This window comes from Muntiacus reevesi, chromosome 13 (genome assembly GCF_963930625.1).
Source record: "Muntiacus reevesi chromosome 13, mMunRee1.1, whole genome shotgun sequence".
In the NCBI taxonomy this organism is placed as follows: domain Eukaryota; kingdom Metazoa; phylum Chordata; class Mammalia; order Artiodactyla; family Cervidae; genus Muntiacus; species Muntiacus reevesi.
Window position 1 is genome coordinate 10,058,586 of NC_089261.1, and position 21,359 is coordinate 10,079,944.

Below are 21,359 nucleotides of genomic sequence, written 5' to 3' on the forward strand. Positions count from 1 at the left end.
AATGCAGGATTTCCCCAAGCCAAATGATGCATTCGTTAACCCAAATAAGCAGGCATACCGGCGCGGCAGCTGGGACAGCAGGCTGGCATTCGGAGGCCGGGACTAGTGGAAGGGGTGCAGACCCCTTACCCCCATTTTGGAAGCCTCTGGAAGAGGCTCCACATGCAGAGAGCCCCTAGGTGTGTCAAGGGGGGGCCCAGGCCCTGGAGATGTTCTGAGTGACTGCCTTGATTTTCCTACCTGCTTCAAAGATGTGCAAGGAGGCGGCACCAGGTCCCCTGGGGGTGAGGATGGAGCCAGTTCTGGCCCTTGGCACCTCTTCCTGGCACCACTCGAGACCCTCTCTGCCAACTGGGCCAGAGGTCCTGGCTCCTCAGCCTTGAACCTGGCGTTGCATTCTGCCTGCTAGACGTCCATTACGGCTTGCAATGCCCGACCACCCTCCCGCCTGTCCTGGGTCCCAGCCCCAGTGTCTGGCGGGGTCTTGAGGGATAATTACCTGCACTGTCTCCATCCTCATTACCCCCGCAGCCGGGGCACCCAGCACTGGCCAAGTCTCTGCTGGGCAGGGAGGCCCTGCCAAGCCCCACCCCGGCTTCCTGGCCACACTCCGGCTCCTGGCGAGGGCTGGGGGATGCCCAGAGAGGGAGCTGGCATGGCCGTCTCAACACCCCGTCAGCTCGGGCCCCAAGCCCAGAGCAGGTTCCCGGGCCTCCGCGCTGTCTTGCAGAATGCGGCCCCGCCCCTGCCCCAAGTCCCATCTCGCCGGCAGTGTGGAGCCCCGCGCTCGTGGCTCACACGACTGACAAATCCAGCCATGCAAAGTGGGAGTTTAATTGCAAACAGTTTTTATGGATCATGGGCCCATCTGTGCCACCATATGCAAAAGGAGAGAAAAAAAAAAATCCCTGTTTAAAAAAAAAAAAAAGTGTTTCTCCCTGTCCCATCCCCCAGACAGACTCCCAAAGAAACAGTCGCTAGGGTTTTTCTGGCTGCAGGCAGGCATGGAACTGGGACCCACCGTGGGCGGCTTCCTTCACTGTGGGCCTGGCAAACTCAGGGGGTGGGGCAGGGCAGGGGTCAGCTGACCCCTGGGGCCTGACTGCTAAGAGGAGCCCGCAGTGTGGGGGGGTCCTCAGAAAACTGCCGGAAGTTCCTGCACCCACTGGGTATTCTCTGGGCGCTGGGCCTTTGCATGTGCCGTGGAGCTGTCCAAGTATCTACTGTTCTTTTTCCAGCCACCCCGAGAATGCTACTTGCAGAGCAGGACTCAGCACAGAGTGGGCCGTGCGTAGGGTCGATATACATGTGGGCCTGAGTGGGGCTTATGGATGAGGCACCTCTTCTTCCGTTTCTCGCCCAGGAGATATAGCTGCAGGAATTCATTTCCCCCAGGTCACCCAGGCCTCACAGACTTCCCATCTTCCCAGTGGTCCCGGTTTCCTGGCCTCCTGCCCTGGTACCCAGCCTGGCTGGGCAGATGAGGCCTCTCCAGGGAGTCAGCAGACCTCAGGAAGGGCTGGGTGGGCTTGGTCATCTGAGGGCATTCGCCCCTGGGGCAACCTGCCAGGTTCCTATCGCTGCACCACCACCTCATCCCAACTAGGGGACGTCAGATTGTTGCTGCTTCCTCTTTGTGCCTCAGTTTTCCCATCTGTAAAATGGAGGTAAGAAATGGATGCGATACTGCATATGAAAAGCCTCTATATCTGTCATCTCTCTTGACCCAGGGAGGGTCTTTGTTCACTGATGTATTCCCAAGTTCCTAAGCAGGACACTCGACATTTAGTCAGTGAGTGAATGAGTCAGTGAATGAATGAACGCATGTGTGAGCAAGATATTTGGAAGACTCTCTGGGGGAGGGAATGAAACACAGGCTCCCGGCCTGCCAGAAACTTAGGGTTTTTACACCCTTTTTTTTGACATCTAGAAACCACTCTGCAAACTATGGGGGTAATGAGTTCCATTCTACTGATGGGGAAAACTGAGACTCAGAGCGAGCCAGGGACTCTCCCAAGGTTATGCAGCTGAAAAGAAGCCTGAGGGGGAACCAGAACCCTGATCTGATCATGTCTCGGACTTTCACATTGTAGGTGAGGACGGTTAAGCCCAGAGTGGGCAAGGAGTTCAGCCAAGGCCACACAGCAAACAGCAGGCAGTGTTTGTGGGGTCCTTCCTAGTCCCTTGTAAGCTGAGGCAACTCAGCCTCTCCAGCCTCAGAGCTAGAGGAGTCCTCATGCTCCTCCCTCCTCCCCTGCCCCCCCCATCCCCTGGGTCTGCCCCAGGATCCCTGTGAGTGTAGGTTTCCCCATCACCTTCATAAGCTGGCAGCTCCAGGCCTCATGCTTGGTGCAGCCCTCCTGCAACAGGTGATGGGGAAAGTGGGACCTCGTGGGCAAGCATGGACCAGCCAGGCCCCTGGCAGGAGCCCAGGCCAGACACCAGGCAGCCCAGTCCCCGCCCAGCAGTGATCACCAGCTCCCGTTGTAATCATTAAAACTATTAGAAGGAAACGTTCGCTTGAAGCAAATGTCAGGCGCCGAGTTGTGCTTTGTAAACGCTCACAATTAATGCCAATCAGGCCCGGAAAAAAGCCGGCCCGGAATCCTGTCTGTTTCGTCTCATTTGTCAGCTGGTGCCGCTCCGTGTTGCACATTTTCATACAATTGCTATAAACATAAAAGGGAAACTCCACAGTGTTCCCGGGCGCCCGGATGGTGCGCGCCGGCTTAATTACTCGGGACTTTGCCGTTCACTTGGCTGCCCTGCGCCGGTGGGTGGGAGAAGGGGGAACTTTGTGCGGTAGCGTGAGGGCTCCCGGGGGTCAGCCAGGGAGTTGGGTCCGGCTCCAGGCCTGGGTCTCCGGCCCTGCCCTCCACAGGCAGAGAATGACTGTGAAGCAAGAAGAAGAAAAAAAATCCTGCTAAAATTGATGTGCAAAGTCCTCAAGGAGAAAAGAGGGGCTCAGTGCCCACCCGACTTTGACTGGGAGCCCCGATTCCACCTCCTAGGATGACGCGTCAGGTATAGCGTTCATTGCCCGCCCACAGCATGCCAGCTGGGCCTCAGTTTCCCTATCTGATTTGGGAGTCATAGCCCAGTAGGTCAGGATTTCAAGCTTGCCGGGGCCAGGCTCTGGTCTATAGGCACGAAGCAGGCTTTGTTTTTGGTGGGGAGGCGGGGGTTGGAATGGGCTACTCTGGGTCTTAGCTGTGGCACTGTGGCATCTTTAGTTGCGGAATATGGGATTTAGTTCCCTGACCAGGGATCGAACCCGACCCCCCTGCGTTGGGAGCACAGAGTTTAGCCACTGGCCCACCAGGGAAGTCCCAAAGCAGACTTTTTCTCGTTTAGTTATTGCTGTTCAGTCGTTTAGTCATGTCCAACTCTTTGTGACCCCGGGGACTGCAGCGTGCCAGGCTTCCCTGTCCTTCACTATCTTTCACAGTTTATTCAAACTCATGTCCATTGAGTCGATGACATCATCACCGGAACCTCTCGAGGGCAGGCAGCTCTTAGCAACAGGGAGCGTGAGGCTCAGAGTCACGCAGCCGGGATCGCTGGACCTGGGTCGTTGGCCTGTGGAGCCCATCCTGGTATGCCCTTCCAGAATAGCTGGAGGGTCAAAAAGAGGTGATGGAACTACAAGTCCCAGCACACAGTAGTTGTTTTCCTAAGCAGTGGCTGTTGTTATTCTGCTGCCTGCAGATGGGCCAGAGGCAGTCGGGGGCTCCGACCGGGGCCTGAGGGTCAGCACCAACGCAGATGGACCTTGCTGGGAGGAGAGGAGAGGAGGGGAGTGGTCTATGGGGAGGGAGAAGCTGCCTCCTCCCCCCACCCCTAATTGCCTCTAATCTGCATCTGAGGTGCTGGGTGCACGCCAGGCTCACATACCTAACCAAACCCTCCACCCCCAGGACGGTGGGTGGGTTGTCGCCATTGCCCCCATTGTACAGATGAGAAAACCGAGGACCGAACTGATGTAGGGCTGCAGAGCGAGAAGGTGGGGAAGCTGGAGCCACATTCAGGTTCGGTTGCTCCAAAGCCATTTTCCTCCTGTCTAGCCCCATCTTCGTTGTGGCCTGGATGGAGGCCTGGTCAGCTCTACAAATCCACCCTTTTGAGCTTTCTAGTTCTCTGTGGATGGGGTCTTCTGAGGCCAGGCTGGCTTTGTAGGGACATGCCGGCCTTTGTGTCCGGCTTGGGCCAGGCGGAGCAACCAGGGGAGTGGGGTGAGGGCGGTGCAGCCCAGCCGGCCAGGGACAAATGTTCAGAGCAGGAACAGAGGCCCCTTTGTGCGGAGCTCAGTGGGGGCGGGGGTGCTGCCAGCTGCCACCCTGTGTGACCGGGAGGCCTGAGCCCTCCACAGAGGCCTGCAGCCACCCCCAGCGGACTGGCCGGGGAGCCTGCCATCTCCCTGCCACCTCCTTCCGCCATTATTTGCCTTCCTCTTGTTTCCTGGGAACCCCTGGCTGCTAGAGAAGCCAAGGTCAGCCACTAACCTGATTTGCCGCAGGCCAGTGTGTGCCAGCAACGGGCCAGACAGTCCACCAGTCCTGCAAGTCAAGGGCAGTAGTCCTTGACTGGGGCTCAGGATGAGCGACTCGCCTTAGTCACACAGCTGGTCCTGGGGCCAGTATTGGGCCGACTTCAACGCCTTGTCTTCCCCTGGAGTTGCCCTGTGTGCCCTGGGTCCAGGGCTGCAATTTGAGATGTTGCCTCAGTTGTCGGGGTGGCCTGAGAAAGGCTGCCGGCTGTCTCTATTGCCTGGGCAACAGGGTACCAGGCATCCATCCATCTCTCCATCCTGGCCAGGGTCTGGGCTAGTGGCTGCAGCTTTAAGTGGAGACCAAGCCCAGGAACCTGTTGAGGGTTGCCCTTCTCATTAAACCTTCTCTGAGCTTCCCTTCCCTTAGCTTAAAAATGAGAATGAAATAGAATCTACCCCCGGGACCATCAGGGATCTGGGCCGGGGAGGGGGCAGCTAATGTGCTGAACTCAGTTACCTGCACACACCAGGCTGCACAGAGGTGGTCTGGGGTCTCTGGGCATCCTTTACCACCTCCTGGGAGAGGTGAGAGGGCAAGGGAGTGGGTGGGCGGCAGGGATGTGAGGGTAACTCTTAGGAATACAAGCACGTGACAGGTTAGCTCACTGGGTCCCTGCCGTAGCCCCATTTTGCAGGTGAGCAAACTGAGGCTCAGATCACTCTGAAGTGGCCAGTCAAGGGTCCCAGGGCCCTAAGGAGCCCAGGAACACAGGGAAGGTGGCTCCCCAGAAACCCCAACCCTTAGTGTCTTCCTGGCCTCCCCCCGGCCTGCTGGACAGGTGCCCACTGCAGCCACTCAGCAAGTCCTGTCTGTCAGCCCAGCCTGTGGGAGGCCCAGCCGCCCTCAAGGCCACGTGGCTTCCCCTGGCACATTCCAGGAACCTGGGACCAGCTCGCACCCGCCAGGCCACACCCTGCTCTGTGCCTTTGCTCAGGCTGGGGTGCCTACGTCGAGCACCTTCCCCACCCCACATTCATGTGGGCAATCACGCGCCTTCTCTGCATAAGTGACTCCAACTCTCCTCTCCCCTAGAGGGGCTTCGTGTCCCTCCCCTGGGCCCTGTACCCGACTCACCGATGCCAGAGCCCCGACCTCTTTCTCCTCACTCTTGATCCACAGTGTGGTGCGTAGTAGGCCTTCAGTGACGTCTAAACAAAGACGCAGCCCTGGCCGTCAGGCTCCGGGCCCCTGCCTGGCCTCGTGGCAGAAACAGATACAAGCAGATGGATGACGAGGCTGTGTTTCTGAGGCTGGGGTCAAGTGCAGGACACCCGCGGATCAGGCAGGGCTCACCCCAGGTCTCCCTCCTCCACCCAGGGGAGCGAACACTGCTGAGCCCTTATGATGCTTCGTCCTGAAAGCTCAGCCACCTGGGTTTAATCCTCCCAGGGGAAGACGGGGAGTTTATGGATGAGACAGGAGGCTCCAGGTTCCAGAAGCAGGTGCGGGCTGAGGTCACACACCTTCTGTGGGCGGAGCCTCTGTTGCAGCCTTGGACCATCCGACCCCAAACCTGGTGCCCTCCCCAGCCCCCCACCGGGTGGAAAACTCCGGTGCCCGCAGGGGCCAGCCAGGTGACACAAGGAGCAAAGCAGCTGCCACTGGGTCTTGTGGGAATGTGGGCTCCAGAGCTGCCAGTTCTCGTTAGTTTTCAAGAGAAACCAGACCATGGGAATTTTGGGTGGAATTTTAGTTCTTCTTTTCAATATTGGCAACCACATCACAGTTTCTTTTTACTGCAGCCAACAGGGCAAAGAAAAAGATGTTTGTGGGTGGCATTTACACCCTTCAGTGATACGATGTCATCTGGGTGGGGGTCCTAGGGTGTCCCGCCCTCCCTATCCACACCCCTGCCCAACAAGAGCGCCCCCAGAACCCAGCGGCAGCTCCACGTGCCCCCGAAGGCACCCCCAGCCTCCGCCTTCACCGCCAGAGGCAGGAGGCAGGGCCCCAGCCCCTTGAGGGCACCACCCAAATAGCTATAATCAGCAGCCTCGCCAAGACTTCAAACTCACCCAATTATCCTGCGAGGGAAAAAAAACACAAAATGAAAACAAATTAACATGTTTGCATAGAAGCTGCTGCAGCAACACACACAGCCGTGCACACACACATGCTGGCGCCTGCCCCAGCGAGGCTGGGAGACGCCGCCCCTCCCCAGGCCCGGCACCCACCTGGCTGAGCTGGACTGGGCCAGACTGGGCCACTGCCCGGGGCCAACATGTGCCCTTGGCCCAGCAACTCCATTGTCCCCAAACCTGGCTGGGCGCTGAGTCCACCAGCTTTCACTGTCTTTACTTTTTTTTTTTTCTTTTCCAATTGAATAAACACATGAAATTCAATGTATGCCAAAATTCAGCCTCATGGAACTTGAAGCCCATTCTTCAGATGGGGAAACTGAAGCAAGAGAGGCTAGCTGACCTGCCCGAGGCTGGACAGCTGGTGAGTGGAAGAGCTGGGCTCTGGACCTAGACCGATCTGCTCTGGCGCCCTTGCTGTAACCACCACACCGTCTCTGTGACTTCCTCCTGTCTGCGGGTCACATGTCAGACGCTTCAGCCTGCTGGCCTCCAAGGCCCCACCCTCCCGCTCCTCCAACCTGGGTGCATTTTCCCCTGTGTGCTGTCTCCTGCCGACGGCTGTGGCTGTGGTGGTCAGGATGGCAGAGCCAAATGGATCAATCCCTGATGCGTCAGTTTCTTGCTGGATGGCTTTGGCCAAGGGGCTTTCCCATTCTGTGCCTCAGTTTCCCCTCCTGGAAGATTGGGATGATAACAGTCCCTTCCTCAGGGAGATGAGGAGATTCAGTGAGTGAATGCCTGCAGAGTCCTGCCTCTGGCATCTGCCCGTGGGATGGGGTCCCCTCCTGGCCCCACACCATTCAGCTGACTCTTCAGAGGAGCCCCGGTTGGGTGCCTCTGGGCTCCGAGCCAGACGCTGCACCCCCCGGAGCCCACAGTCAAGGGGGCCCAGAGGCCTGTCTCTTCCAGGAAGCTGCTCGTCCCAGGAAACAACCCCTCTTGTCTGGGTTCCCTCGAGGCTCCGTCTGATCCGGGGATGGGGTTGCTGGGCACGTGCCTGATCGCTGCTGCTGCTTCTGATTCTTCTCCGGGTCCCTGCAGCCTGGCGCACTGCCAGTGCTCAGGCAGTTTCTGTCAGTGGGAGATTTAGTCCCCTCGACCTGAACCTGTGCGCACTGGGCGCTTGTCCCTGGGAGCTGATGGAGAAGCAGTGCTGGAAGGACTTGGGGTTTAAGATCTTGGATCCCAGGGGCCCCCAGACCAGGGCTGCGGACGCCTCCCAGCCCCCTCCCCCTGCACTGCAAGACCGCAGACAGAGCCCTTCCCCTCTCCAAGCCCCTTGCGGTCGTCTCTGGCCCATGACTATGAGAGCTGGGGGTGGACATCGCCACGCAGTGGACTCCCAGTGGGCGGTCGAGTTGAAGTTGCTGAGCGGGCAGCAGGGTTAGCACTGCCCCCGGGTGAGTGACCACGCTGACGACACACACATCACGCGACGTGGTCCTCACCGTGATGGGACGAGGAAGGGGAGTTTTCTAGCCTCATTTTACAGATGGAGAAACTGAGACCCCAGGGGATTCAGTGAGACTCAAGAGAGCCGTCCTGGCAAGTGGCAGAGCTGGGGTTCAAACGGAGCAGTTCTGGGTCGTGCTTTAGACCCCGTGCTGTTTGTTCCCTCCTGGATGCTGCTGGTCTGGAGCTAAAGGGCGATGTGCCTCGCAGGTCTGGACAGTGGGGAGCAGCAGGGCATTGTCCTGACGGTGGTGGTGGTAGGGGGTTAACTCCGTTGGCCTCAGGATGGCCCCTCCGACATCAGCTTCGGCCTACAGTTAGGGCCAGGGGGCAGTGACCTAGAGCCCACCCCGGGAATGGCTGGTGCCCACTTGGAATCCCAGCCCTCCCTTGGCACGGCCCCATCACCAGGCTTCACGCCCCAACCTTGCCATGTGGCCTCGGAGGAGCCCTCGTCCTCTGTCCCCCTGGGAGAATGGGAGGCATGGCTGTGCCCGCACCTCTCAGGATGCAACGTGGCTCCAGCGCATCATCGCTGCTGGAGGAAGCAGCCCTCCCCTCCATCCAGAGCCTTTCCATCCCTTGCACCTCATCCTTGGGACAAGGCCAGTGTGGCCTCCAGCCCATTCTCTGCTCACCCTCCTGCACTGACGAACACCGGCTTGGTTCTGTGGGGGCCTGGGTATTCCAGATGTGTGGAGGGGTCTGTTGGATGGAAGTGGTCAACTCTGCAGTGAAATGATGGTGGGGGAGACTCCTGGGGCCGGAGCAGAGGACTGGAGAGGAGCTGGGGGAGCCGTGAGCCCTGGGTCTGCAAGGAGTGGTCAGGAAAGAAGGGCTGCAGCGTATGGTCTGTCTGTTCAGTGCGGATTTGTTGAACATCTGCTATGTGCCTGACCTCGGAGTGGACTAGAAATGGGTGTATGAGTCCCCAGTCTTGGCCACCTCCCTGCTGTGCACCTCTGGGCAGGCCAGGCAGTCTCTCTGGACCCAGCTTCCTCGTGGGGGGCTGTGGAGAGGGTCAAGGTAGGGTGACATTCAGCACAAGGTGGGTGAGAGCCAGGGAATCACACATTTGGAGGTCCAGACCCCCGCCCCACCTCTTGGGGGTTGGTGGAAGCCACTTCCGTGGCTGCGGCAGGGGGCATAGCCCTTGACCTTGAGAGCAGAAGCCCGGAGCCAGTGGGGTTCACGAAGTGGGGAGAAAGTTTTTTCCTCCCCCACGATGGAAGTAACATCCCTCTTTTAGTCATCTTGTCATTTGGAAATGAGTCTGATGAAGAGAGATTTGACCGTCGCCCAGCTGCCCAGAGCTGGGGACTTGGTCTCACACTGGGGTGTAAGGCCCGTGGGGAGGGCCTGACTTTGCCTGGCGTGAATGGCCATCCCAGTCCAGCCGGGCTCACGAGAGTAGGTGCGCAGACACAGCCTCGGCGGTCCTGGCCCTGCACCGATCAGCACGTTCCGGCCCCCGGCTTCTGGGGCCGCCCGCCCGCCCGCCCAGCAGCCCGTTGTCTGGTGCTGGGGGGCTCGGGGCAGCCGTTGTTCTGCACACATCTGATCCCGTCTTTTCCACATCAGATCATTTGTAGCCGTCACCAGGCAATCGGCCCCGTCGCTGATTCAATCTCGGCTTTGTGCTGTCACAGCCGTTTTTCTGCGCCGGGCTGATTTTGAAAGGAGGCCCATCTTCTGGGCCTGCTTTTCAGAAGCCGGGGGAGGCAGGGAGGGTGTGTGTGTGTGTGTGTGGCAGGGAGGGGGTGTGTGTGTGTGTGTGTGTGTGTGTGTGTGTGTGGGGGGCAGGGAGGGTGTGTGTGTGTGTGTGTGGCAGGGAGGGGGTGTGTGTGTGTGTACATGCCCCCCCACACACACACACAACATGTGCATACACACACAAGCCTCTGCCTCTCATGACTGAGGGTCGGATTTGAAATGAGGTAGGGGCACGAGGGCCCCAGGCTGACCCCCCACCCCTGCCCCCTGCTTACCCTGAGCACCTACTGTGTGCCCCCCTGTGCAAACCCAGAAGAGCCTGTGCACCAGTAGGGGAGGCAGATGTTAAAGTATTCATCAATAAGATCATTTCAAAGTGGCCATGGCAGTGAAAGACCTACAGCAGTGACAGGATAGTGGCGGGGCCCAGAGGGTTGCCAGCTTAGACGGAGTGGTCAAGGAGGGCCTCTTGGAGGAGGTGACGTTTGAGTTGCGGTGTGAATGAGGGGTTGGAGCTGGTCCAGTGTGTGCCACTCCAGCTGAACTCTACATGTGAAATCTTCCCCAGATTTCAAAGACATGTTACCAAAAAAACCCATAACGTATCTCATCAGTCAGTTTTGAATATTGGTTATATGTTGAAGTGATACTATTTTGGATATATTGGATTAAAGACAATATATTATTGAACATAATTCCCCCTGTGGGTACTAGAAAGTTTATAATGACATTATATTTCTATTGGAGAGCCTTGGCTCTGGAACAGGGGTCCCCAACCTCCAGGCCACGGATCGGTGCCCCCTGTCAGATCAGCAGCAGCATTAGGTTAGAAATAAAGTGCACGATAAATATAATGTGCTTGAATCACCCCCCAAACCATCTCCCACAGTCCTTGGAAAAATTGTCTCCCATGAAACTGGACCCTGCTGCCAAAAAGGTCGGGGACCACTGCTCTAGAGTATTTACATAGAAACAAAATGGTGATTGCAAAGGCCCTGGGGTGAGACCAAGGCTGGCCTCTTAGAGGAACAGGTGAGCCAGGGGAGAGGGACAGTGGCAAGGGAGTGGGGAAGGGGTTCGCGCAGGGCCTCAGAGGATACAGTCAAAGATGCCTTGAGGCCACTGGGGGAGTTCTGAGTGGGAAAGGCGGTGATGTCCACAGGAAGACTCCGCCTGGCCTCTGCAGGGCGTAGCGTGGCCTGAGGGGCGGCCTGGAGGTCATGGGCCACATGGTGAGAGAGGAGTTTCCTTCTGTTTGTTTTTGTTCATAATTTTATTTATTTTGTCTGCGCTGGGTCTCCGTCGCTGTGCGGGCTTGTCTCTATCTGCTGTGGGCAGCTTCGCATCGTGGTGGCGTCTCTTGTTGCAGAGCAGGGCTCTAGGGTGCGTGGGCTTCAGTGGCTGTGGCTCCCTGGCTTAGCCGCTCCACGGCATGTGGGGTCTTCCCGGATCAGGGATCGAACCCGTGTCTCCTCCATTGCCAGGCGGATTCTTTTACCGCTGAGTGACCAGGGAAGCCCAGGGGCTTCTTATAGAAGAGTCGTTGACAGGACCTGCTGGAAGGTTGGCTGAACCAGATATGCTTCCCTGCTTCCCGATGCTAAAGCTTACGGTGTCCGTTTGTCTGTCCCTCCACTCCTGGATTTCAAAGTTTCCGGGCCTTTCTCTCCTCCTGCTTCTCCCCCACCCCACCACCTCTACCCTCCATGGCCACTGCCTCCCTGAGCAGCAGCTCCCTGTCGAGTCTGTGAATTTACAGAGCACCCCAGCTTTATCTCCAGGTGGTCAGTGGTTGAAATCCCTTTTGAAAATTTTCCTTTAAAAAAAAAAAAAATTATTTGGCTGTGCCAGGTCTTAGTTGTGGCATGTGGGATCTAGTTCCCTGACCAGGGATTGAACGTGGGCCTCCTGCATTTGGGAGCACAGGATCTTAGGCACTGGACCACCAGAGAAGTCCCTGAAAAGTTATTAGAAAAAAAAAAAACAGAAATGATGGCCTATTTACCATAGAAAAATTATGAATACAGGAAAAGCACAAAGAGTAAAAATCAGAGTCCCCGGGGGTGCGGGGTACTGTGGCACAGCTGGGGCTGGAACCCAGGGGGTCTGGCCCCTGCACCCCAGCACAAAAATCCAGGCACCCTGAGGCCAGAGGACACGGAGGGAGCTCCCCGACCTGAGCGGGGCCTGGGGACACTGCGTGCCCAGCCTCCCTCACAGCGAGGCTGGAATGGGAGACCTGGCCCATATAGGGTGGGGTTTGCCACTTGTGGTAATACATTTACGTCTGTGCCCGAGTGCCCTGGCCTGTTTCCCCGCCCTTCTCCGGATGGCTGTACTCATCTCTGCCCCAGGCTGACCCCTAGAAGCATCTGTTGATCCTTGGCTTAAAGACTAGCCCTCAATGGCCACGTTTGATTCCCTACCATTCTTCCCCTCCCCCCAGGGTCTAATCCAAATGCCCGCCCGCCCCAGGCCCACCTCTTCCAGCCCCTCCCCCTCCTCAGGCCGCTTACCCTCATGGGTACACAGACCACGCACCAACATAGTCGGCTCTCTCCTGCTCCCGGGCCTGGGGTGGGCTAAATGAGGTGATGTCTGTAAAGTGCTGAGCCCATAGGGAACACTAAAAATAAAAACAAGCTCCTATTACTGCTCAGCGTATTAGATTTTCTCCTTCCCTGTTGCTGGGTTAACCCTGAACTATGGATGCAGGGCCCTGGAGCAAGGGGAGGATGGCCGGGCGCACCCAGCCCATCTTGGCTCTGCACTGGGTTTTCCTCCTTCCAGACCTGTTATCCCTAGAGTCATCTGGTTACCTGTTGCTCCTCCCGGAAGGTTCCATGAGCTCCCCCCACAAAATACTGGGCTGGGGCCTTTCTGCTGGGTTCCCCCATCCCCCATGATAGCATCATAGCACTGATGACATTGGGTATTGATTCCGGGCTGCAGCCCCCCCCCCCCACCTCACCCCACCCCTTTGTTGGAAAGCAACTGCCACTTGCCTTTAAAGGGCCAAAGCCAGAGCTAGGAGAGGAACAAATGACTTGTAGGATCAGACCCTGCCCCTGACAACCCCACCCCCCCCCCACACTTTGGGATCTGGCTGTCAGAGGAGAGTGCTCTCAGAAAAGTTGGGTAGGGGCTTCTGAGGTTTGAGGTCTTTGTTCTCCCAGCTCAGGCTTCCTGGAGGTTCATTTGCATGAGAATGAGCACCCCCCTCTTCACTTACTGTGGTGGGGGGCTCTGGGAGGAGACTAGCGTGGCTGGTGGCAGTGATAGCCCAGCCCAGCCCAGCCCATCGAGTGGGGGGTGCAACTCTCAAGCTTTTGTGGAACTGCCACTACTCATGCACCCAGCACCCACTCTTAGCCTTCCCTGCCCTAACCCAGCACTTGTCCACAGAAAACAGTTCTCCCCACCTTGAGGTCTGGGGGACCTGCCCCCATCCCCTCTGTCCTGGTGACCTGCCTGGCTGGACACTGGTGTGATGTCTTGGTCTTCCCAGCAGCCCAAAGCTGCTTCAGGTTTTCTATACTCACCGGTTCTCTCAAGTCTCCATACGCTTGCCTGTGCGATTCTCCACTTGGGACCTCCTCTCTTTGCCTTCACTTGGCCTTTTCTTACTTACCTGTTGGTAATAATCCCAAACGACACTAGCAACAGCTACCACTTAGGGAGTTACTACTGTGACCCTAGCACTTTATAGACTTGGAGAGATGGAGGCATTTGCCCAAGGCCAGACTTAACAGATGCGAACTGACTCATTGGAAAAGACCCTGATGGTGGGAAAGACTGAAGGCAGGAGGAGAAGGGAATGACAGAGGATGACATGGTGGGATGGCATCACCAACTCAATGGACATGAGTTTGAGTAAGCTCCGGGAGTTGGTGATGGACAGGGAAGCCTGGCGTGCTGCAGTCCATGGGGTCTCAGAGCCAGACACGACCGAGGGACTGAAGACTTATAATAGATAAAGCTGGGATTTAGTTAAGGAACAAAGCTCAGGCATCTGGCTCTGAAACCCGGGACACAATACGGTCACCCTCCCTATGAGAGAGTGGGGCTGCCCCTTGTCCCTGGCCCACCCCCCAGGCCAGGTGGGTTGGCTCCATCAAGGGGACACTTGTCTCCCTGCCTCGTAATTGTCCTTCTGACGCACACACCCCTCTCCTGGCATCTGCCTCAGCATCTAGCCCAAGACCTGGCACATAGTAGGTGCCGAATTTGTCAAGTCATCATCTGTAAAGGTTGGAGTGTTCCCCGAGCCAGTTAAGGCATGGTAGTTCCTGTGACAACTGACTCCCAGGCTCCGCCCCGGCCCTTTCTCCCGGGTGCCCACACTGGGAGCTGGCCGTGGTGCTGAAAGGCCAGCAGCCCACCCCATTCCTCAGCCCTGCGTCCCGTTTGACTGCCTCGCCCCAACTCCCTGGGCTAGCCCATCCTTCCTTCATGAGACGTTTTCCTGGGGGCCTGCTGTTCACAGGCTCCGTGAACCATGGAGGAGGGATCACAGACAGCCACTTAGGACACTCCAATGATTCATCAAACATTTATGGGGCATCTTTATGTCTCCAAAAAGCCTTTGAGGATCCTGGGCTTCAGTTGAACACCAAGTAGAATTTCAAGGGCTTCAAGCAGGAGGGACGGCATGGGCTAAGGCCTGCAGGTGTGGGGTGAGAGGCACATCTTGAGGGATGCCCGCCTCTGGACGCCACTGTCCACCAACCCGAATTTGTGAGTGGCGATTCTCTCTTTGGCATCCCGTGCAGCCCTGAGCCACCAACATCAGTGGCTCCAGTGCCCTGCCGCCCAGGGTGGTGTCCAGACAAGGTGTTAGGAACTATGAGGACGAAATGGAGGGGTGCCAACCCCTAAGCAGGAGGCTAGCATCTCTGTCCTGGAAACAGAGGGAGCCAGGTCATGTTCTGTGGCCAGATTAGCATTTTAGAGAGAACTCTGGCCTGTGTGGGGCAGGAAGGGATGGATGTAGCAGTAATCCTGGCCATGGATGAGGCCTCCTCTTGAAGGGGTCAAAGCCTTCCCCCTCCCCCAACCTTAAAAAGAGTGAAAATCCCCTTTCTGGTGCTGCTGCAGCCCAAACGGCAGTGGGAAATAATCACTTTTCACAGGCCTCTTATCCACAGCCAAGCCCTACTCCCGTTTAATCAGCAGTGCCAGTGTGACTTGAAGATTCCTGGGCTTGAGAGATCAGGAGAGGGGTTAAAGAAAATTACCCTCGCCTCCTCCATGCTAATGTAATCTCTAACCAGATCTGCCTAGCCGAAGCTCAAATTGCTTTTTAGATTAACATTTAATTATTAACAGGGTCCCCTGGAAGGCCTCGGGCTCCTGGGCTTGGAACGGGAATGGGGGAGGGAGCGGTAGGAGGGGGTGGGGTGGGCTAGTACTCTGGCTGCCTTGCAGAGAGAGTTGGGGGGGTTAGATGGGGAAGGGGCAGGGGAGAGTGGGATCAGGAAAGGAGTGAGAAAGGAGACAGCAAGGAAGAAGAGAAGCGCCAGGATAGAGGGGCAGAGAGAGCAAGCAAAAGAGATAGAGACAGAGGAGCAGAAGACAGACAGACAGGGGATCCGCCTGTCATAGGGGAGGGGCCGGGCACCCTTGTGGCACCCTTGGGTGAGGGTCCCTCCACCCTTCTGTCCTGGTCAAGGTCAGGCAGATCCTGCCCCTTCCGGTATAGGAGGCATTGAGCTTTCTGAGGCTTTGTGCTGGCCCGGCTCGGCTCGTGGTGGTAGGAACCCGTCCAGAGAAGGGAGCCACTCAGACCACACAGTCAGGCTCCAATCCAGCTCTCTACAGCTTGCAGTCCAGTGCTCACTGCCCCTCCCAGGTCCTGGTCCTCCTGCCTCAACTTCAGATTCTTCCCGGCAGATGGGGCTGGGCCGGGGGCAGAGAAAGGGTGAAGGAGAGCAAGGCTTCAAGTGCAGTGCAGGGGTTGGAGGTGAGAACTGGGGGAGTGGGGAGTGGGCGGGGGCACTCCTGCCCGCACTGAGTGAAGGTCATGAGGTCTGGGGAATAGCAGGCATCTCCTTCACCTGTTATTAGGGAACTTGGAGTCCCGACTGTCCACTTGGCATTTAACATCCTGGGTTTTATCAGCCTCCTGTCTCGACCCCTCTCAACTGCATCTAAACCCCACGGGTGTGGACTCAGCCCTGTGTCTTGCACACAACTAGTGCCCTGGACTGTGTCGGGAAACCACACGGTAACATCTGCTTGTGTCCAGGTTCCAAGGGCCTCCCCTGATCAGCTGGGCCACTCGCCATCAGGATTCTGGAAGGGAAACTGAGACTCAGAGAACGGGTGTGACTTCAGGGTCACTCAGCCAGTCAGGACCCTGGGGCTGGGCCCCCGCCTGGCAGGTGCCATCCTAAAGCCTCCGGGGCTGGCCCTCTACTCTGAACTCGTAGTCCCACTGGACGCTGGGAAGGCCTGGCATGACCTCCTCTCAGCCACAATCCGTCTTTGGCCTTGAGTGGAGCCACAGAGGCCAGAAGGGGCAGCTCCCGGGAGGAGGGAGGGCTGGGAGCGGGGCTTCACAGGGTCACAGCCGCCTCCTGCTGCGGAAGTGTGTCCCTGCCTCCCGCCCGCTCAGGGCCAGCCCAGCTGGTATGGCAAAGGCAGGCTCTGACCTGCAGGATGCCCAGGGGAGGGTTCTGCCCACCTGCCTCTTCAGGGAAAGAGCGGAGGCCGAGGGGAGAGGCCAGGGAATTCCACTTCAAGCAGGCCGGCCTTGGGAGCGTGCAGTCTGGTTGGATACTCTATCTTGGCAGGACATCCTCACAGATTTCCATCCTCCCAGCACATGGCACGGGGCTGGTCCCCAAAAGATGTTCCAGGAGCGTTTGCTTCCTGAATGAGTGAGTGAATGGCTGGGTAAACGACGGCCGCCGCAGAAGGGTTCCCTCCTGGAGGCAGGGCCTTGCGCTAGCCATCTCAGGATTGCTCTGCCCATCTGGGCCTCTTAGACTGTCCTCTGTGAATGTCCATGGGATGAATAAGTGGCCTCCTGGGGGCCCCCTCTTCCTGCTTCCCTGCTTTTCGTCTCTCTCTCCGTGATCCTAGAACCTCCTGGAGTAGAACCAGAGACTGGGGGGAAGCACGACTTTGCTTCTGCTCCTTCCTGCCCAGCTGCCTGCGAGATGGGGGTCGACCCCAGCCCCCAACATGGAGCCAAGGCTGGAGGCCCGAGGGGGCAGACCCTGGCTGGGGTTGATGCCCTCAGGCTCTGCCACCTGAAAGCTGTGTGACCTTGGCCAGATGACGTCCCCTGTCTGTGACCGGTTCCTCATCTGTGAAATGGGCCTAGAGATAGAAACCACTAGGGAGGCTGCTTGGAGGAGTTCATGGTGAGGTGTAACAGACTGGATGCGTGTGGGCCCTGGCCCAGAGGGAGCTTTCCGTAAATGTGCGCTGCTATTATTAGCACCAGCATGTGTATTGTCATTTTCCAGCTCCCCGTTCCCACTGGCAGCATGGGGAGGGGTGGCTCCCCAACACCCCCTGCAGCCAGACAGGCTGGGGGAGATGACAAAAGGCGGGCCGGGCCAAAGGCCCCATTCCCTGTTCTTTTAATAAATATAAAGGCAGCCTCTAGACATCCGTCTGCTCTGCATTGTTCTGCCAAGGCGAGCAGCAGACTCAATTCCTCCTCGGACTCGGGAAGTTCCTTCCTTTCTTTCCCCTCCCCTGTCACATTTCCTTTATCTAAATCCTCAGCTATGAAAGGGCATATCGACAGCTGGGGGCATTATCTGGTGGAGGGGACCTTTTCCTAGGGGTGCCTCCGAGATAAGGCGTCTTATCAGCCCCCGCGTCAGGGACAGTAGCCAAATCAGTCTAATCATTGAGGCTTGCGACATTTCCCCCTCTCCCCCCCCCCACCCCACTTTTATATTATTAAAGTCACAAAAGACCTTGGGCTTCTAAACAGCCTGATTTCCAGATAGGGTTTCAAAATGAGCAGCTCTCCCAGGATGGTCCCTGGCTGAGAGAGTAGTCATGAGTCGGGGTGGGGGCTCTGGGCGGCTGGTTTTCTGCAGACAGGGGTGATGCCTAGCAGAGAGGGGGCGGGGGAGGTCATAGAAAGATCATGACTGTCTTAGGCACCTGCTCCAGTCCTGTCTCCGGTTTGCTGTGTGACCTTATGCAGGACACTTGGCTTCTCTGAGGCCCCCATCACTTCATCTGACAGTAACTAAATTCATGGATTCGGCCAGTCATTCAACACCTACTTATTAAGCGATTGCTCTCTGCCAGGCATTGGGAAGAAAGACAAATAAGACATGGTCGTTGCCCCTGAGAAACTCAACAGTCCAGTGGAGAGAAACAGACATGAAAATCGGCAATTACAACTCTGTGTGATTAGGGCCATGAGCAGGGGTGCCCAGAGGAGGGGACCTGAGTCTGAGTTACAAGGGATCAGATGGCAGTGCTGTGAATGGACAGACCAGCACAGGTAAAGGTTTGGGGGCTGGCGGGCCGGAGGGAGTGATGAGAGATGGCGGAGGGTGGGGGGGCAGGTCATAGTGGCCTTGAGGGCCAGGCAAAGAGGGTTCGGCTCTATTCTGGCACCAGAGAGAAGTTTTAGGGCCAGTAAGAAGGTTGTTTTGTCTTGTTTGTAGATAATGTGTGTGCATGTCCTAAGTCGCTTCAGTCACGTGCAACTCTTTGCAGCCCCATGGACCGTAGCCCGCCAGGCTCCTCTGTCCATGGGGTTCTCCAGGTGAGAATACTGGAGTGGGTTGCCATGCCCTTCTCCAGGGGGTCTTCCCAACCCAAGAATTGAACCCATGTCTCCTGCATTGGCAGGCGGGTTCTTTACCGCTGAGCCACCTGGGAAGCCGTAGATAATGTGGATGACACCGAACTGGCCTCTGCCCTCCCTCACCGGACTCCACCCCCCACCTGCCCCGCCAGCAGGGCACAGGGTTCCTGGGAGAAGGGGCAGGGGGTTGGGGTACTGGGGGCCCAGGAAGAAATCCATCTTCTCCACGTGCAGCCGGCCGCTCAGACGGCTGGTCCTCCACGGGCGCGGGACAGACTGAGCCAGGCGGCTGCACCAGGAAAGCTGAGCTGAGGCCTTCCTGTGGACTCCGTCTCCCCTGGGGAATCCTCTGTGGGCCCTGAGCTGGGTCTGTGGTCTCTCTCAACCCCCAGAACTGCCTGGGCGTCCACCGTCTGAGCACCCTGAAACCAGAGCCCCACGGGGAGGGCATTTGCTGGGGTCTGGTGGTAGTTGCTCAGTCCTGTCCGACTCTTTGTGACCCCATGAACTGTATCCCCTCAGGCTTCTTTGTCCACGGGATTCTCCAGGTGAGAATCCTGGAGTGGGTAGCCATTCCCTTCTCCAGCAGATCTTCCTGACCCAGGGATGGAACCTGGGTCTCCTATGTTGTGGGCAAATTCTTGACTGTCTGAGCCACCAGAGGAGCCTGAGGGGGTCTGGGGAGGCCTCAGAATAGGCAGCCTACCCCTCACCCAATAAGCACTGCAGCCCCTGGCCTGCCCTTTTCCACTGAAAAGCAGGCTAGGGTGCTTGACCCCTGGGGAAGGGGCGGGGGGCTCTGGAGAGGGGCTGGGCTTCTGGGTGCCTGGTGAATGGCCAGAGGTGGGGAGGACCACCCAAGGTGGGGCTGGGCTGGGCCAGGACCCTGGAGAAGAACGAGCTGGGAGGGATCACGGAGGTGCTTTTACAAGGCCAGCGAGGGGCAGGAGCTCCCCGGGGGTCACACAGGCATGGAGGTGGGGGGGCTTCTGGGCTTCCAGCCCAGGTTTCCTCTAGGTCCTGACCTCCCTCCTTCGCTGCCCAGCGCTGCCCCAGCCTGCGGGCAGCAGTGCAGCCCAGTGGAGAGGGGCCAGGCTCGCCCGGCCCCTGGCTGATGAGTACCCCGGGGAGGGCCCCGTCCCCCTCTGGGTTTCGTCTTTGGACAGAGAGGGCTTGCTGGGGCCCTGAGGCTGGCTGGCCTCTCCCCTCTGGCCCCCTAAGTCTCCGTCAGAGCAGCGGGAGGTGGCCGGCGCTCTGGGCTAGAGTGGGGACAGAGGCCAGGCTGCCAGGGTGCCCCCAGGCCTCTCACCTTCCAGGCGGGCACACGATGGTGTGTGTGTTTCCGTGGACGGCCCGTGAGTGCTGAGAGGTGCCGGAGGGGCGTGTCACTTGGGGTGGGCAAGGGTGTGTCGGGGGTGTATCCACCTGCAGGAAAATGGATGTGGCGAGCGCCTCTGGGTGTGTGCGGACGCCCAGCATGGCAGGTGTCGCGTCCGAGGGGGTCTGGCTGCCCCCAGGAGTGCGGTGTGTCCCCGAGGGCCCCCGGCATGGCCCGCTGCCAGCTCACTCACGTCCTGAGCCCCCGGGGAGTGGCGCCTCCTTCCGTAGTCAAGGGCTTTCGTCCCTGCAGTAAGCCCCACTTCATTCCCTTCTTCAACTGTGTAATTTCTGCCTGATTGTAATGGCATATTTTAAAATTACCAGAAATCAAAGCCAGGAAGCGGATACTGAAGCTTTTATCGCGTCGCTGCGTTAAGGCTGGCGATTGGGGGGTTGGGGAGGGGAGGCATTAGACCCACCGACCCTCCCCCACCCACCCCCCATCTCTCTCTCCCTCTCTCTCTTTTTTTTTTTTTCCTGAGACAGTAATAGGAGAAAATTGGTTTTGAAACTGAATAAAAGTCCCTTTCAGAGTAAATCATTTCTTTCAGGGTACCTTTGCTGAAAGTAAAATAGAGCATAATGAAAGGTGGGTACGTGATTGTCTTTCATTTACTGAGAGTCCAGGACAGACAGGAGGCTGCAACCGTCTCGGGGAAATACAAGATTGGAATAATTGCTCGGTAACAAGGAGCTTGTTGTGAAATTAGTATCTTAAGAAAGTAGTGAAAAAAGGCTTTTCCTCATGAATACTTCATTATTAGAAGAAAGCGGCAGAATTTAGGGCTCCAGACACCTGTTTAGTATTAAATAACTTCCCTTTCTTCCCCTTCAACACACCCTCCCCTCCGCTTTCTTCTTTTTTAAAACCAGCCGCCCCGCTTGGCAGCTCGGGCCTTGGCAGTGGGGGTGGGGATGGGGCACCCGGGCTGGGTGGCCATAAGCAGTCTCCAGGGTTGAGCCCACACCTGGGCCTGCCTTTCCCTGGCAGGAAACGTCCCGCCCTCTCCCCATCCATCCAGGGTAGGGCCCGCCCATGTCATCTTGCCCCTCAGAGGCTCCGGGTTCTCAGGGGAAGTGAGGTTCTGTGTAGATAAAAATGCTCGTTTCCGTGTGAATCTGGGTGAGTGAGCCCACGTGGACCTGTCTGGAGCCACGCCTGAGCCGCCCTGGGTGGGCCTTGCCTTTTCCGTTTGGGCTCGGGGACTTGGTCAGGGGGCCTAGTGGCCTTTCGGGCCTGGTCTCGGGGCTCAGTCTGAAACCAAGGTCAGGCTCAGCACAGGTCACCCCCGGTTCTCGCGGGGACCCCACCCTGGACATCTCACCCCTCCAGGTGCACTGGGAAAAGTCTTCAGACTGCGGTGGCAGCGGGGAGACCAACACTTCAATGAGTGG

General features: G+C 57.7%; 1 protein-coding gene across 1 annotated transcript in view; it reads left to right on the forward strand.

The window, feature by feature from the left end:
- Positions 1–21,359, forward strand: part of FAM222A (family with sequence similarity 222 member A) — a 59,304-nt gene that overhangs the window by 8,337 nt on the left and 29,608 nt on the right. The gene's annotated exons all lie outside the window — the stretch shown is intronic.